We start from the raw sequence: 10781 nt of genomic DNA on the forward strand, positions 1-10781 counted from the left end.
ATGAGAGATTACTACAAGCAACTCTATGCCAATAAAATGGACAACCTGGAAGAAATGGACAAATTCTTAGAAATGCACAACGTGCCAAGACTGAATCACTTAGAAATAGTAAATATGAACAGACCAAACACAAGCACTGAAATTGGAACTATGATTAAAAATCTTCCAACAAACAAAAGCCCAGGACCAGATGGCTTCACAGGCGAATTCTATCAAACATTTAGAAAAGAGCTAACACCAATGGGACCTAATGAAACTTCAAAGGTTTTGCACAGCAAAGGAAACCATAAACAAGACCAAAAGACAACCCTCAGCATGGGAAAAAATATTTGCAAATGAAGCAACTGACAAAGGATTAATCTCCAAAATTTATAAGCAGCTCATGCAGCTCACTAACAAAAAAACAAACAACCCAATCCAAAAATGGGCAGAAGACCTAAATAGACATTTCTCCAAAGAAGATATACAGACTGCCAACAAACACATGAAAGGATGCTCAACATCACTAATCATTAGAGAATTGCAAATCAAAACTCCAATGAGGTATCATTTCACACTGGTCAGAATGGCCATCATCAAAAAATCTACAAACAATAAATGCTGGAGAGGGTGTGGAGAAAAGGGAACCCTCTTGCACTGTTGGTGGGAATGTAAATTGATACAGCCACTGTGGAGAACAGTATGGAGGTTCCTTAAAAAACTAAAAATAGAACTACCATATGACCCAGCAATCCCACTCCTGGGCATATACCCTGAGAAAACCATAATTCAAAAAGAGTCATGTACCACAATGTTCACTGCAGCTCTATTTACAATAGCCAGGAGATGGAAACAACCTAATTGTCCATCATCAGATGAATGGACAAAGAAGATGTGGCACATATATACAATGGAATATTACTCAGCCATAAAAAGAAACGAAATTGAGATATCTGTATTGAGGTGGATAGACCGACAGTCTGTCATACAGAGTGAAGTATACTAGTCAGAAAGAGAAAGACAAATACCTTATGCTAACACACATATATGGAATTTAAGAAAAAAAGAATGTCATGAAGAACCTAGGCGTAAGACAGGAATAAAGACAGAGACCTACTAGAGAATGGACTTGAGGATATGCAGAGGGGGAAGGGTGAACTGTGACAAAGCAAGCGAGAGACATGGACATATATACACTACCAAACGTAAGGTAGATAGCAAGTGGGAATCAGCCGCATAGCACAGGGAGATCAGCTCGGTGCTTTGTGACCGCCTGGGGGGTGGGATAGGGAGAGTCGGAGGGAGGGAGACACAAGAGGGAAGAGATATGGGAACACATGTATATGTATAACTGATTCATTTTGTTATAAAGCAGAAACTAACACACCATTGTAAAGCAATTATACTCCAATAAAGATGTAAAAAATTAAATAAATATATAAAGCTTCTGTTTCCTTATTAACTTTCAGTTAAGATGATCTGTCCGTTGGTGTAAGTGAGGTGCTAAAGTCCCCCACTATTATTGTGTTACTGTCTATTTCCTCTTTTATAGCTGTTAGCAGTTGCCTCATGTATTGAGGTGCTCATATGTTGGGTGCATATATTTTTATAATTTATAATTCTTATACCTTCTTCTTGGATTGATCCCTTGATCATTATGTAGCGTTCTTCCTTTTCTCTTGCAACATTCTTTATTTTGAAGTCTATCTTATCAGATATGAGGATTGCTACTCTGGCTTTCTTTTGATTTCTTCTTGCATGCAATACCTTTCTCCATCCCCTCACTTTCAGTCTGTATGTGTCTCTAGGTCTGAAGTGGGGTCTTGTACACAGCATATATATGGGTCTTGTTTTTGTATCCATTCAGCGAGCCTGTGTCTTTTGTTTGGAGCATTTAATCCATTCACGTCTAAGGTAATTATCAATATGTATGCTCCTATCACCATTTTCTTAATTGCGATGGGTTTGTTTTTGTAGGTCCTTTTCTTCTCTTGTGTTTCCCTCTTAGAGAAGTTCCTTTAGCATTTGTTGTAGAGCTGGGTTGGTGGCGCTGAATTCTCTTAGCTTTTGCTTGTCTGTAAAGCTTTTGATTTCTCCATCGAACCTGAATGAGATCCTTGCCAGGCAGAGTAATCTTGGTTGAAGGTTCTTCCCTTTCATCACTTGAAATATGTCATGCCACTCCCTTCTGGCTTGTAGAGTTTCTGCTGAGAAATCAGCTGTTAACCTTATAGGAGTTCCCTTGTATGTTGTCTTTTATCCCTTGCTGCTTTCAATAATTTTTCTTTGTCTTTAATTTTTGCCGATTTGATTACTATGTGTCTTGGTGTGTTTCTCCTTGGTTTTATCCTGCCTGGGACTCTCTGCGCTTCCTGGACCTGAGTGGCTATCTTCCCTCCCATGTTACGGAAGTTTTCAACTATAATCTCTTCAAATATTGTCTCGGGTCCTTTCTCTCTCTCTTCTCCTTCTGGGACCCCTATAATGCGAATGTTGTTGCCTTTAATGTTGTCCCAGAGGTCTCTTAGGCTGCCTTCATTTCTTTTCATTGTTCTTTCTTTGTTCTGTTCTGCGGCAGTGAATTCTACCATTCTGTCTTCGAGGTCACTTACCCATTCTTCTGCCTCAGTTATTCTGCTATTGATTCCTTCTACTGCATTTTTCATTTCAGTTATCGTACTGTTCATCTCTGTTTGTTAATTCTTCTAGGTGTTTGTTCTTTAATTCTTCTTGGTCTTTGGTAAACATTTCTTGCATCTGCTCCATCTTTGCCTCCATTCTTTTTCCAAGGTACTGGATCATCTTCACTATCATTATTCTGAATTCTTTTTCTGGAAGGTTGCCTATCTCCACTTCATTTAGTTGTTTTTCTGGGGTTTTATCTTGTTCCTTCATCTGGTACATAGACCTCTGCCTTTTCATCTTGTCTCTCTTTCTATGAATGTGGTTTTTGTTCCACAGGCTGCAGGACTGTAGTTCTTTTTGCTTCTGCTGTCTGCCCTCTGGCGGATGAGGCTATCTAAGAGGCTTGCACAAGTTTCCTGATGGGAGGTACTGGTGGTAGATAGAGCTGGTTGTTGCTTGGTGGGCAGAGCTCAGTAAAACTTTAATCTGCTTGTCTGATGATGGGTGGGGGTGGGATCCCTCCCTGTTGGTTGTTTGGCCTGAGGCGACCCAACACTGGAGCCTACCAGGCTCTTTCCTGGGGCTAATGGTGGCCTCTGGGAGGGTTCATGCCAAGGAGTACTTCCCAGAACTTCTGCTGCCAGTGTCCTTGTCCTCACGGTGAGCCACAGCCACCCACCACCTCTGCAGGAGACCCTCCAACACTAGCAGGTAGGTCTGGTTCAGTCTCCTGTGGGGTCACTGCTCCTTCCCCTGGGTCCCGATGCACACACTGCTTTGTGTGTGCCCTCCAAAAGTGGAGTCTCTGTTTCCCCCAGTCCTGTTGAAGTCCTGCAGTCAAATTCCGGTAGTTTTCAAAGTGTAATTCTCTAGGAATTCCTCCTGCCATTGCTGGACACCTGGGTTGGGAAGCCTGACGTAGGGCTCAGAACCTTCACTCCAGTGCGTGGACTTCTGTGGTATAAGTGTTCTCCAGTTTGTGAATACTCCCGCACCAGGGTTCAAACCCGTGTCCCCTGCATTGGCAGGCAGACTCCCAACCACTGCACCACCAGGGAAGCCTTGGGCTATCTTTTTTGGTGAGTTCCAGTGTTCCTGTTGATGACTGTTCAGCAGTTAGTTGTGATTCCAGTTCTCTCGCAAGAGGGAGTCAAAACAACACTTTATATTGAAAGGAGTCACCAAATACCAACTAATGGGATAAAAATGGACAAGTATACATAGCCTCTTGACATTTCAGAAAGCCAAAACCAAAGAGAGAAAAAAAAAGGAAAGAAAGTTACTGACAGAGAAATAAGATTCAGAGCAACAGGTGCACAGGTCGTGTCCTTGTACATCCTAATTAGAAGTATGATTTTTCACGTACTTTAAAGACCAAAACCCAAACTCAATGTAATGAATAGATCAATTCTTTTCAATCTATTCAACAGATCACATGCAATCCCAATAAAAAACACAAATGGTTTCATGATGGTGTGAGGGTTAGAGTGTTGCCAGAGCTGCTCCAAGTCTTTGCTCAAAGCCTGCCAACACCCACCTTTAGCAGGGGTCAACATAAATCTTTAAGTTAAAGGTTCCAGAGATAAGAAAGGAAAATACAAACAAACAAATAAACAAAAAACAGCTGGAACCAGCTGGGTCCAAGATGGCGATGAATCTGGCCTCCAACAGACACTGAGTCTCATTATATTTTGATTTAATATTAGCATTTTGAATGACACACCTACCAGCAGCCATGACCAGACATTAAGCACCAAAAAAGGATAAAAAGGGCATGACACCGCACTCCCTTGAAAAAGTACTGCCCCCTTCTCCAGTAGACTAGTGCATATGCCTCCCCATCATTAGCCTCACTCCTCCTCCCTTTGTTTTTACTCTTTAAAATTAGATCTCTCGCTGGGTAGGCAAGAAGTTGATCTGTGAACTTAGTTCCCACTTCTCCATTCTTTGGCCACTGAATAAAACTTGTGTTGATCTCAGCTTCAGTTTCATTACTGGCTGCTCACACCCAAACAGAAAAAGAACCCACACACACACCAAGGCAGAGAGCCCATATGGCCCGAGCAGGGTCCATATGACTTAATTTGGTAACAAGAGCCTGTGTGTATCTGTGGAATTTAATTTTCTGATAATAAAATGTATTAATATAACAATATTATTATATTAATGTATTGGGAATTCCCCAGCAGTCCAGTGGTTAGGACTCCACACTTGCACTGCTGGGGGCCAGGGTTCAATCCCTGATCGGGGAACTAAGATCCCACAAGCCGTGCAACACAGCCAAAAATTATATATATATGTATAAATATATATATATATAATTACTGTACATACATTATATGTACCATAAATATTAATATCCATACTATGTAATATTAATTCATAATTATATAATATTAACAAATAATTGTAGGGGATCAGATATACCACCCCAAAATATGTCTCTTTGGCATAAGGATTAATTTAGGCTGATTATTTTTAAGAAACTGCAGACACAGCAGAAGCTCTGAAAATTGAGTAGAAATCACCCTTTCTTAAGAAACATTCACATTTATAAGGGGAATCTCCACTTGTAAGGATGTCTCCCTCACTGTGCCAGGAAGAAGAAGATCTCTAGAACTTGTTATCAATGGAGAAGGCAATCACTTAAATCTGCATAACAAGCATACCCTGTTTACTGTGCTTTTCCTGGTAACCTCCCATAACTGACTCCTCACTCCCAACATCATCTTTCATCTTTAGCTAAAACTGGTATTTAAGGTGATGGCTTGGGCCATTTTGGAGAGTTACTCAGTTTTCCTGGGTCTCTCCCATGTGTACATGAGATATACATGTCATTAAATGTGTTTTTCTCCTGTTAATCTGTCTTTTATCAACTTAATTATTAGACTAGCCAAAGAACCTAGAAGTGTAAAGGAAAAATATTTCCTCTGCAACAGCTGATGTAGTAGTCAGCAGGATAAACTTCCCTGGCTGGACTCTGCTCCCTCCAAGGCTACTGTAGCTGAGAAATCCTGGGACCTCTGACAAAGAGCTCTTTGCCCGCAGGGTCTGATGTAAGCAAGAGTAGTGACAGTCCCTTTATTTTTCTAAATTTAGATTAGCTGAATAAAATATTTGTGGAACTAATTTCTCAGGTATAGCAACTTTGGTAAAAATTTGTTATGAGTACTCTTGTTTTCTATTGATCCCTTTCCTCCCATAGATGGTCATTGTTTTCTCTTGTCTGTTGTCTATGTTCTGAGAGCTTGGCTTTATGGTCAGTGAGAATAGTCTCTCTGGTCTCCGGCAACTGGTGGATGTATGTACTGGCATGCATCTGGCAGACAACTGAGTAAGCTGTGGAACTACTAATCTAGTTGGTCAGAAGAAGAGGTAACAACCTGGGCATGTGACTGGTATCTCAGCATTCTCTTTGTGCCAGCTCTCAGGAGAGTTTGTCATACGGGGTCCCAGTCCATAAGGGGCCTTTTTCGTGTCAACTTTGTCTCATTAGTGCTGGAAAAGTCCCATTCCAGTAGGGCCTGCCCAGTGTCACATTAGTGGGTCTATACCTGGAGGTGTCTCCCATTCTCACGGGAAAGTGGAGACATCATTTGCCCTATACCAGTCTTAATGCCTGTGACAACAGTCTTTGCTTTCTTAGACTAACTGGGAGCGAACTTTCTGAATATTGTGAGGCCTGCATCTTTTGCACTCTCCTTTAGGGATGCCCCTTGCATACTTGGTTAAGCCATGAAAAGGCTTATTGGTTTGAGTCACTATTGAGATTAATATAAAATCCTTCTCATTAATGGCCAGATGATGAATCCTTTGAACTGGCTATATTTAAAGGAAAAAACTTTTTCTTAGAGAACTCTCATCCTAAACAACTGTCTCATTAGTACCTATGAAAACATCAAATTAAGAAGAGGACACAAAGAAGTATAACAGTTAGCCTTAGGGACCCCCTTAATAAGATTAAAAAAACAGAAATTGGATTTAGAACAAAAAATAATGTCTACATCCAACGTAAATTCGCTCTCAAAATACAGCCCCATCACCTCATCAAATTTCTTCAGATCCCAAAACTCCTCCAACTTCCCCAGAAAAATCCCTTAAACACCCAACTGCCTCTTTTGACTTCCCTCTCTTTATAAGATTTTCAGACAGCACTTCAGCCTAATCTCAAGGCCCAGAGTATACAGGTTACTCATGTAAATACTGAAAGCCAGGAAATGAATTTAGTAGAAGCACTCAAGATGGGTAGCAGGGGATACATCGCTATCCCTTACAATTCTTCCTACTTTCCAGGGCTCCATAATCAGGCTCTATCAGCTTCAGGCCTTTTTATGTAATGTCCTTTGTGGATATAACCTGAACCCCCACTGTAAAGAGTTCATGTCCCTTGGACAGCATCAGATCTTCAAGAAACCATTGAAACCAAAGGGTATAATGTGAAGGAGTTATTTCATTTTGTAAATCAGAATCATCAGCTTCTTCAGGAACTTTTACTGAAACAGATTATGAAGAGTGACTATTTGGGGGGCTGTGTCTTCGGTTTTGAGTGTTGCAGAGTGGAAGAGCATGTTTGGGTTGATACAGACCCTAGAGTTTACTATCCAGATCATGGTAAATGCTGGGATTAAGGGTCCCCCTTACCCACTGGACAACCCATAAAAACTTATTGCTGAAAACTGGATTAAAAAAAGAAGTTCAGGGGGCTTCCCTGGTGGCACAGTGGTTGAGAGTCCGCCTGCCAATGCAGGGGAAACTGGTTTGCGCCCTGGTATGGGAAGATCCCACATGCTGCGGAGCGGCTGGGTCCGTGAGCCATGGCCGCTGAGCCTGCGCGTCCGGAGCCTGTGCTCCACAACGGGAGAGGCCACAACAGTGAGAGGCACACGTACCGCAAAAAAAAAAAAACACTTCAGGAAGCCTTAACAAATTTTCTGTCTCAGCTTCCCCCCATGGGTCTTAAAAATGCCAATAATTATATGATGTTAATTAACAAGAGAATGGGAAGGGGCCTAGGGAAGTGTCAAAGGGACTCTTACCAGCACTATCAAGGGCTGGGTGGGCCAAAAGGGAACCCCCACGTGAGTCCCCAACATGAAAGGGCTAATTTAAGTCTGTTGGTTAAATTAAAATAGATATGTCTTTAGAGTCATCAACACTGAATATAATGCAGACATCCAACTTTTATTCTACCTGAATTTATTAGTCAAATAAATTCATGTTATCTCTGTCACAAAATTTGTCACCAAGAAAAATAGCTCGGGATGATACCTGACTTTGTCTAATGTCTCATGCAGTTTTCACAGGTAATCAAAACATAACTGTTAGGAACAAGGGATTTAGATAGATTTAAGTGAGAAAAGAATTTTAGGTGAATTTTGGTAACTTGAGACTTTACAGTTTTGATAAGTTAAGTTAAATGATGGAAACTTACTGAATACCTAGATCATCCACAAATAAGATAAAATAACTAAAACATTAATTACTAAATATAGGTTTACTAAATATAGGTTTATCCTCTGTGGCTTCCTCTTACAGAAAAACTAAAGACATTTGGGTATATTGTAAAAGAGAAGAAAAACATCTGACTCCATGTTGAATCTGTTTCTTTCACTTTGACCTTTGCTTTCCATTGCTTTTGTTCTGTCTACAGGTATAATCATACACAATGGCCTACCTCAGGGAACCCTGTCCTTCTGCCTGAATGTTAAACTAAAGTGCCTTTCTTCAGCTCACAGGGAAACACCCTGACCCTGCCCACCTGTGAATGGCTGCAAAAAAGAAAAAATTAACACAGCCCCTTCCTGAGGCTGGCCAAAACCAGTAGATATTCTGCAAGACTTATGGCCTTTTTGGGACTTCCCCAGTGGCACAGTGGTTAAGAATCTGCCTGCCAGTTCAGCGGACACGGGTTCAATCCCTGGTCCGGCAAGATACCACATGCCGCAGAGCAACTAAGCCCGTGCACCACAACTACTCAGCCTGTGCCCTACAGCCCACACACCACAACTACTGAGCCCGCAAGCCACAAGTAATGAAGCCCACGCACCTAGAGCCCATGCTCTGCAACGAGAAGCACGCATGCCCCAACAAAGAGTAGCCCCCACTCACCACAATTAGAGAAAGCCCGTGCACAGCAACAAAGACCTACACAGCCATAAATAAATAAATAAAATTTAAAGAAAAAAAAAGACTTATGGCCTTTTTACTATACTTCCTCACCTCCTCCCCCTCTCTTTTCTATAAAAGAAACTAGTAACCAACCCCAATGAGATGGTACTCTAGGATGTAATCCACCATCTTCTCAGATGCCCAGCTTTCAAAATAAAGTTGCCAAATCTTCCTTAGCCATTCATCGCTTGATGGACACTTAGGTTGCTTCCATGTCCTGGCTATTGTAAATAGAGCTGCAATGAACCTTTTGGTACATGACTCTTTTTGAATTATGGTTTTCTCAGGGTATATGCCCACTAGTGGGATTGCTGGGTCGTATGGTAGTTTTAGTTTTTGAAAAACCCTCCATACTGTTCTCCATAGTGGCTGCATCAATTTACATTCCCACCAACAGTACAAGAGGGTTCCCTTTTCTTCACACCCTCTCCAGCATTTATTGTTTGTAGATTTTTTGATGATGGCCATTCTAACTGGTGTGAGGTGATACTTCACTGCAGTTTTGATTTGCAATTCTCTAATGATTAGTGATGTTGAGCATTCTTTCATGTGTTTGTTGACAACCTGTATACCTTCTTTGGAGAAATGTCTATATAGGTCTTCTTTCCATTTTGGATTGGGTTGTTTGTTTTTTTCATATTGAGCTGCATGAGCTACTTGTAAATTTTGGAGATTAATCCTTTGTCAGTTGCTTCACTTGCAAATATTTTCTCCCATTCTGAGGGTTGTCTTTCCGTCTTGCTTATGTTTTGCTTTGCTATACAAAAGCTTTTAGGATTCATTAGGTCTCATTTGTTTATTTTTGCTTTTATTTCCATTTCACTAGGAGGTGGGTCAAAAAGGATCTTGCTGTGATGTATGTCTTAGAGTGTTCTGCCTATGTTTCCCTCCAAGAGTTTTATGGGGTCTGGCCTTACATTTAGGTCTTTAATCCATTTTGAGCTTAATTTTGTGTGTGGTGTTAGGGTGTGTTCTAATTTCATTCTTTTACATGTAGCTGTCCAGTTTTCCCGGCACCACTTACTGAAGAGACTGTCTTTTCTCCATTGTATATTCTTGCCTCCTTTATGAAAGATAAGGTGACCGTAAGTGTGGGTTTATCTCTGGGCTTTCAATCCTGTTCCATTGATTTATATCTCTGTTTTTGTGCCAGTACCATACTCTCTTGATTACTGCAGCTTTGCAGTATAGTCTGAAGTCAGGGAGCCTGATTCCTCCAGCTCAGTTTTTCGTTCTCAAGATTGCTTTGGCTATTCGGGGTCTTTTGTGTTTCCAGACAAATTGTGAAATTTTTTGTTCTAGTTCTGTGAAAAATGCCATTGGTAGTTTGATAGGGATTGCACTGAATGTGTAGATTGCTTTGGGTAGTAGAGTCATTTTCACAATGTTGATTCTTCCAATCGAAGAACATGGTATATCTCTCCATCTGTTGGTAACATCATTAATTTCTCTCATCAATGTCTCATAGTTGTCTGCATACAGGTATTTTACCTCCTTAGGTAGTTTTATTCCTAGATATTTTATTCTTTTTGTTTCAATGCTTAATGGGAGTGTTTCCTTAATTTCTCTTTCAGATTTTTCATCACTAGTGTATAGGAATGCCAGAGATTTCTGTGCATTAATTTTGTATCCTGCTACTTTACCAAATTCATTGATTAGCTCTAGTAGTTTTCTGGTAGCACCTTGGATTCCCTATATATAGTACCATGTCATCTGCAAACAGTGACAGCTTTACTTCTTTTCCGATTTGGATTCCTTTTATTTCTTTTTCTTCTCTGATTGCTGTGGCTAAAACTTCCAAAACTATGTTGAATAATAGTGGTGAGAATGGGCAACCTTGTCTTGCTCCTGATCTTAGTGGAAATGGTTTCATTTTTTTCAGCATTCAGAAGGATGTTGGCTGTGGATTTGTCATATATGGCCTTTATTATATTGAGGTAAGTTCCCTCTATGCCTACTTTCTGGAGGGTTATCATAAATGGGTGTTGAATTTTGTCAAAAGCGTTTTC

This window comes from Neophocaena asiaeorientalis, unplaced genomic scaffold (genome assembly GCF_003031525.2).
Source record: "Neophocaena asiaeorientalis asiaeorientalis breed wild unplaced genomic scaffold, Neophocaena_asiaeorientalis_V1.1 scaffold34, whole genome shotgun sequence".
NCBI lineage: Eukaryota > Metazoa > Chordata > Mammalia > Artiodactyla > Phocoenidae > Neophocaena > Neophocaena asiaeorientalis.